Genomic DNA, 6000 nt, shown 5'->3' with positions numbered 1-6000 from the left:
CCTCTTCAGTTCTCTACCCTTCTGAGACACAGGGCCAGACTCAGTGCCAGAGGCACGGCTGCTGTTCTTTCCCCAGGGAGGTTGTCCCCCCAACAGTACTCAAAATGGAGTACTTGTTCTTGAGAGGGACGGTCACAGGGGTTCTCTCCACTATCTGATGTTTTCCTTTCCCTCTCTTGACAGTCACCCATCTGTCTCCTATAGCCTTGAGGGGGACCACCTCACTGTAGCTCCTGTATATTGCCTCCTCACTTTCCCTAACAAGCCGAAGGTCATCGAGCTGCAGTTCCAGTTCCCTCACATGGTCTCTAAGAAGCTGCATCTCAATCCACCTGGTGCAGATGTGGCCATCGGGGAGGCCAGAAGTCTTCAGGAAATCCCGTATCTGACACTCAGAACAGAAGACTGTCCCTGCAGCCATTACCCTTTATCCTTTCAAGGGTTAAATAAGAAAAAGAAAAAAACTCAGCTAGTGATTAGGGTTGTGCAAGTTGGTTCATGAAATGAATCGTTGAAGAGGAGCAGCTGTTCTTGAACCTGGAGGTGTGGGACTTCAAGCTTCTGCCTGATGGTGGCTGCCAGAAGATGGCATTACCTGGGTGGTGGATATATTTGCTGATGAATACTGCCTCGAGGCAGTGCCTCCTGTAGATATGCCAGATGGAGGGGAGGGATGTGCCTGAGGGTAGTCCACTACTTTCTGCAGCTTCTTATATTCCTGCACATTTGAAGTCCCATTACCGGATCTCGATCCAGCCCACAGAAAATGCTGGAGGACCTCGGCAAAGTCAGGCAACATTTATGTAAGAGGGTAAAGAGTCAATGTTTCGGGCCGAGACCCTTCATCAGGACTTGCAGCCAGCCGTGATACTTATCATTGTAAGATTGTTCGCGTGTCCATTGTGTACCTTGTGTGTAAGTGTGGCAGTAGGGGCTTCTTTGTCTACATGTCCATGTATATGCTACTCTGAGCTGGCCCATAGCCTCTCAGTTTCCAGAATATAATCGTCTACTTTAAGCTATTGTACCTTCGTTGGCAGGAAACTGGAAACACACCGGCTGTGCTGGTGAGGAGAGTGACCATCTAATCCCAATGTACACCTAGTCCCAGGCAAGACAAGCACTGGGCAGACATATCCACCTGATTCATCAAACCCTTCACACAGTGGCCCCTTTTGGGTCCGAGGAGAGGGGTCTCAGTGAGAATGGCTGCTCAGAGTGAAGAAACGCTTGGTAAGAGAGCTTCAACCAAACTAAAGTGGGCAGGTTCCAGTAAGGCATCTCTGACAATGTAACCAAATTAGAAAAAGGAGTGGAGTGGCAGGATGGTGTAGTGGATAATGTAATGGTTTTACAGTGCCAATGAGCCGGGTTAAATTACATTCTCCCCATGACTGTGTGGGCTTCCTCCGGGGGCTCCGGTCACATGGAGTAATTGGGCAGTGCGGGCTCATTGGGCTGGAAGGGTCTGTTTCTGTGCTGTATCCCAACCGAAGCAACATTATGTGCAGAGAATCATAAACAGAAGAGATTCTACAGATACTAGAAGTCCAAAGCGACACACACACAAATGCTGAAGCAACCCAGCAGGTCAGGCAGCATCCATGGAGAGGAATAGAGAGTCAATGTTTCGGGATAGGACCCTCCATCAGGACCGGAAGGAAAGGGGGAAGGAGCCAGAATAATGTGGTTGGGGAGGGGAAAGAATTCAAGCAGGTGGGTGATAGGGGGGACCAGGTGAGGAGGAAGGTGGGAGGGTGGGGGAGAGGGAATGGTGAGAAAATGGGAGGTGATAGGTGGAAAAAGAAAAGGGCTGAAGAAGGAATCTGCAAGGAAAGGAGAGTGGATGTGACAAGAATGGAGTAAGGAGGGGAACCAGAGGGAGGTGACCAGCAGGTGAGGTGAAGTTGAGGTTAAGAGGGAAGACAAAATAGGGAATGGAAAATGAAAGGGGGGAGGGGCAGAAATTGCTGTTGATGCCCTCAGGTTGGAGGCAACCATGAGAATACGAGGTGTTGCTCCTCCAACTTGATATGAAGTGTTGACCTCCAACCGGGCCAGAAGAGGTCGTTGTCCAACATGTCAGAATGGAATTAAAATTGTTGGCCACTGGTAAATCCTCCTTTTCTCCAAATTTGCACTCCTTCTCCCCACTCCTTATTCTGGCTTTATCCCCTTTTCTTTCCAGTGACACTGGGTACATGGAGCAGGAATGGGGTTATTCACAGTGACACTGGGTACAGGGAGCAGGAATGGGATTATTCACAGAGACACTGGATACATGGAGCAGGAATGGGATTATTCACAGAGACAATGGGTACACGGACTGGGAATGGGATTATTCACAGAGACAATGGGTACAGGGAGCAGGAATGGGATTATTCACAGAGACACTGAGTACAGGGAGCAGGAATGGGGTTATTCACAGTGACATTGGGTACAGGGAGCAGGAATAGATTATTCACAGAGTCAATGGGTACACGGACTGGGAATGGGGTTATTCACAGAGACAATGGTACAGGGACTGAAAATGGGGATATTCACAGAAACAATGGTACAGGGATCGGAAATGGGATTATTCACAAGGGCAATGAGTACAGGAACCGGGAATTGGGTTATTCATATTGACACAGGATAGGGACCAGGACGGGGTTATTCACACGGACACTGAGTACAGGGATTGGGAATCGGATTATTCACAAGGACACAGGATACAGGGACCTGGGAATGTGATTATTCACAGGGTTTAACAGGACAGGTTGGCAATACTAATTCTCATGCTATCCTTGCCCCTTTGTCCAGATAGTCACTCCTACTCATTCTGTCCCTGGTTTAGTTTCCCCAGTAGCTCACACTCTTCGGCCTCAGGTTCTGCAGTTCTTGGGAGTTCACCATTTACATGTCCCAACAGTAAAACAATTGCTAGCTTCGCCAATCAAATCAATCCCTTCAGTTAATGTGCTCTATTGGTTTATAACTCATAAAAATAAGGATTCTACACAGGCATTCCAAACAGTTTCATTTATTTTCATTCACACTGTTACATCGGTTTGTAGACATCAGAACGGCCCCAAAAGATCCGAGGGACAGTTTGGGGCATCCTGAAATAATGCCTGGTTTAGTGGCAACAAGTGTACTACACCCTATGCAGGCAACAAGTTTGAGTTGGTATAATCATAAGGCACTGCAATGTGAGTTCACCCCTGGTCAGAAGGTCCTTCTTTCACTTCCCACCTCCATGAGCAAACTCTTGGCCAAGTGGCAGGGGCCTTTTGGAGTCCTGAGGAAGCAAGCCCAGTCACCTATGAAGTGCCCCGTCTGTGGAAGGGAAAGGCATGCCATGTCAATCTGCTGAGGGAGTGGAAGGGAAGAAAGGGTCCGAAGCTTTCTTTGCTGATCCAACAGACAGAGGAAGATGGGGGAGAGATGACTGAAAGTCTGCAGTCTTGGTGTGCTTCTCCAAAGCCCAGCCTGAGCCACCTGACCCCTCAACGACGGGGAGGGAGATGAACCAAGTCTTCTAGCAGTACCTCTCTCTCTCTCTCTCTTCCAGTCCTCCACTGGCTGAACAACAATGGCAGTGCAAACCATTCACTTGAAGGACATCACCCCCATCTGGCAGCGATATGGTCGAGTCCCAGAGAGGTTGGTGGAACCACTCAAGGTTGAGATCTGCACCATGTTGGACCTGGGAGTGGTCAAGCCCTCTGAGAATGAGTAGTGCAGCCTGGTGTTGAGTGTGCCAAAGCCTGATGGTCCCTGGGGGTTTGCACTGACTTCTGAAAAATCAGCGCTGACTCCAAGTTCAATGCCTACCCCATGCCATGGATTGATGAGCTATTGAAAAGGTTGGGCCATGCCAAGTTTATAACAAACTTGATCTCTGCCAGGGTTATTGGCAGATCTTGTTGGAAAAGGATTCTTGTTGAGTACACCACATTCAGCACTCACCTAAGGTGATGCAAGAAGCATTGTGTGGCCTAGCTGGATGATGTGGTCATCTGGGAGGACCACCTAAAGCACCTTGAGGATGTCCTGAAGATGACTGCAGTTGCTAGCTTGACATTGAACATTCAGAAGTGTGAGTGGGCCCACGTTGAGACACGGTACCTGGGCTACCAGCTAGGGCGAGGACTAGTTCAGCCACTGGTCGACAAGGTCAAGGCCATGAGAAATAGTCCCCGGCTCCACATGAAGAAACAGGTCCTGTCTTTCCTGGGGCTAATGGGTGGTATCGCCATTTTACCCCTCAGTTTGTCACCATGGCAGTCCCACTAACAGAAATGATGCCGAGGTCTGCAAAGAGTCCAGTTCGATGAATGTGAGGAAGCCTTTGTGACTCTGAAGGAGACTTTGTGTTCCCGACCAGTCCTCATCAGCCCAGACTTTACCAAACCATTCACCATCCAAGTCGATGCCTCAGCAGTGGGGATTGGAACAGTCATGGCCCAGGGGAACGAGAGAGAAGAACAGCCAGTATTGTACCTTAGTTGGAAACCACTACCATGGGAGACAAGGTATCCCACTATTGACAAGGAAGCACCCACCATAAAATGGGCCTTGGAGAGCCTCCAGTATTACCTGCTAGGCAGAGAATTAATTTGGGAGACTGACAACAAAACACTCACCTGGATCCTCTCTATGAAAAACCACAATGCACATATCACAAGATGGTACCTGGCTCTACAGCCATTCCATTTCGAAATCCATCATAAGGCAGGTCAGACCAACGTCATGGCAGACTATCTCTCCCGATTGCCCACCTTGTGCAATCCAGAAGAGTTGGGGGGCTTTCTGACAATACAGGTTGGCAATGCTAATTCTCCCGCTAACCTTGTCCCTTTGCCTGGTTAGACACTCCTCCTCGTTCTGTCCCTGGTCTAGTTTCCCCAGTAGTTCACACACTTTGCCCTCCCATTCTGCAATTCTTAGGAGCTCACCATTTCCACACCCTAATATAACTCATAAAAATACGAATTCTAGTTACAGGCATTCCCAACAGTTTTATTTATTTTCACTCAAACTGTTACATCGGTTTGTAGATGGGAGAGCTGCCCCAAAAGACCCAAGGGACAGCTCACAGCATCCTAAAATAATGCCTGGGTTAGTGGAAGCAGGTGCACTACACCCACACAGGCAACTCCACTGGTGGGGTGGCATTATTCTTTTATATTCACCTGAGCATGTGGACACTGATCTATGGGTTTAACTGAGGCATTTATTGTGAAATAAACTGTAGGATGTTAGAATCCCTGTTTAAAACGTTCCAGTTCTGCATCTGAAATAATTGTTATGGTCTGGTCATTGGATTACCCTTCTCTGAGACCAACAGTACAATTTCCGGGTTTTCTAGGCCCGATGGAGGCAGATTTAAACCCTCAGTCTGGCTTTGCTAGAGAGGTGATGGTTAGTGAATAGTTACATTGGAAAGTTAATGAAAAAAGTGTGTCATGGAGAAAGCCTCCGTATATTTGTAAATTTTTGTACATACATGTTTGTTTTCATTTGTCTATTTGTAAATACTTATTTTCTTCACAACTATTGGGGAGCTTTTGCTTTTTTTCCCCACATAGCACTAAATAAAACACGTTGCATTAACATGCTGTTGCAGTATACAGTCTGTTTTTCTTTCAACTGGCGACCTTCATCAGGCATGCTTACCCTCACCTGACAGAGCGGTGTGACACAGGGACACTGGGGACAGGGTCCGGGAATTGGCAGGTTCACAGAGACACTGGAGAAAGGGACTAGGAATTGGCTTCTTTGCATGGACATTGGGTACAGGGACTGGGAATGGGATTATTCACAGAGACACTGGTACAGGGACCGGGAATGGGATTATTCACAGAGACACTGGGTACAGGGACCAGGAATGGGGTTATTCACAGAGACACTGGGTACATGGACCGGGAATGGGATTATTCACAGAGACACTGGGTACAGGGACCAGGAATGGGGTTATTCACAGAGACACTGGGGACCGGGACCAGGAATGGGGTT

General features: G+C 48.1%; 1 protein-coding gene and 1 long non-coding RNA gene across 14 annotated transcripts in view; one reads left to right on the top strand and one right to left on the bottom strand.

Annotated features, from left to right (window-relative positions):
* Positions 1–5744, top strand: part of LOC134346698 (uncharacterized) — a 12345-nt gene extending 6601 nt beyond the window's left edge. Inside the window, exons 2-3 of the long non-coding RNA XR_010017991.1 lie at positions 1041–1233; positions 3554–5744. This is a non-coding gene — a long non-coding RNA (uncharacterized LOC134346698). The remainder of the gene's footprint in view (positions 1–1040; positions 1234–3553) is intronic.
* LOC134346695 (ras/Rap GTPase-activating protein SynGAP-like) overlaps positions 1–6000 on the bottom strand; it is a 663780-nt gene that overhangs the window by 389508 nt on the left and 268272 nt on the right. The gene's annotated exons all lie outside the window — the stretch shown is intronic.

Source organism: Mobula hypostoma, chromosome 5 (genome assembly GCF_963921235.1).
Source record: "Mobula hypostoma chromosome 5, sMobHyp1.1, whole genome shotgun sequence".
NCBI classification, from domain to species: Eukaryota; Metazoa; Chordata; class Chondrichthyes; order Myliobatiformes; family Myliobatidae; genus Mobula; species Mobula hypostoma.
This window is presented reverse-complemented; position numbering and strand designations above follow the sequence as displayed.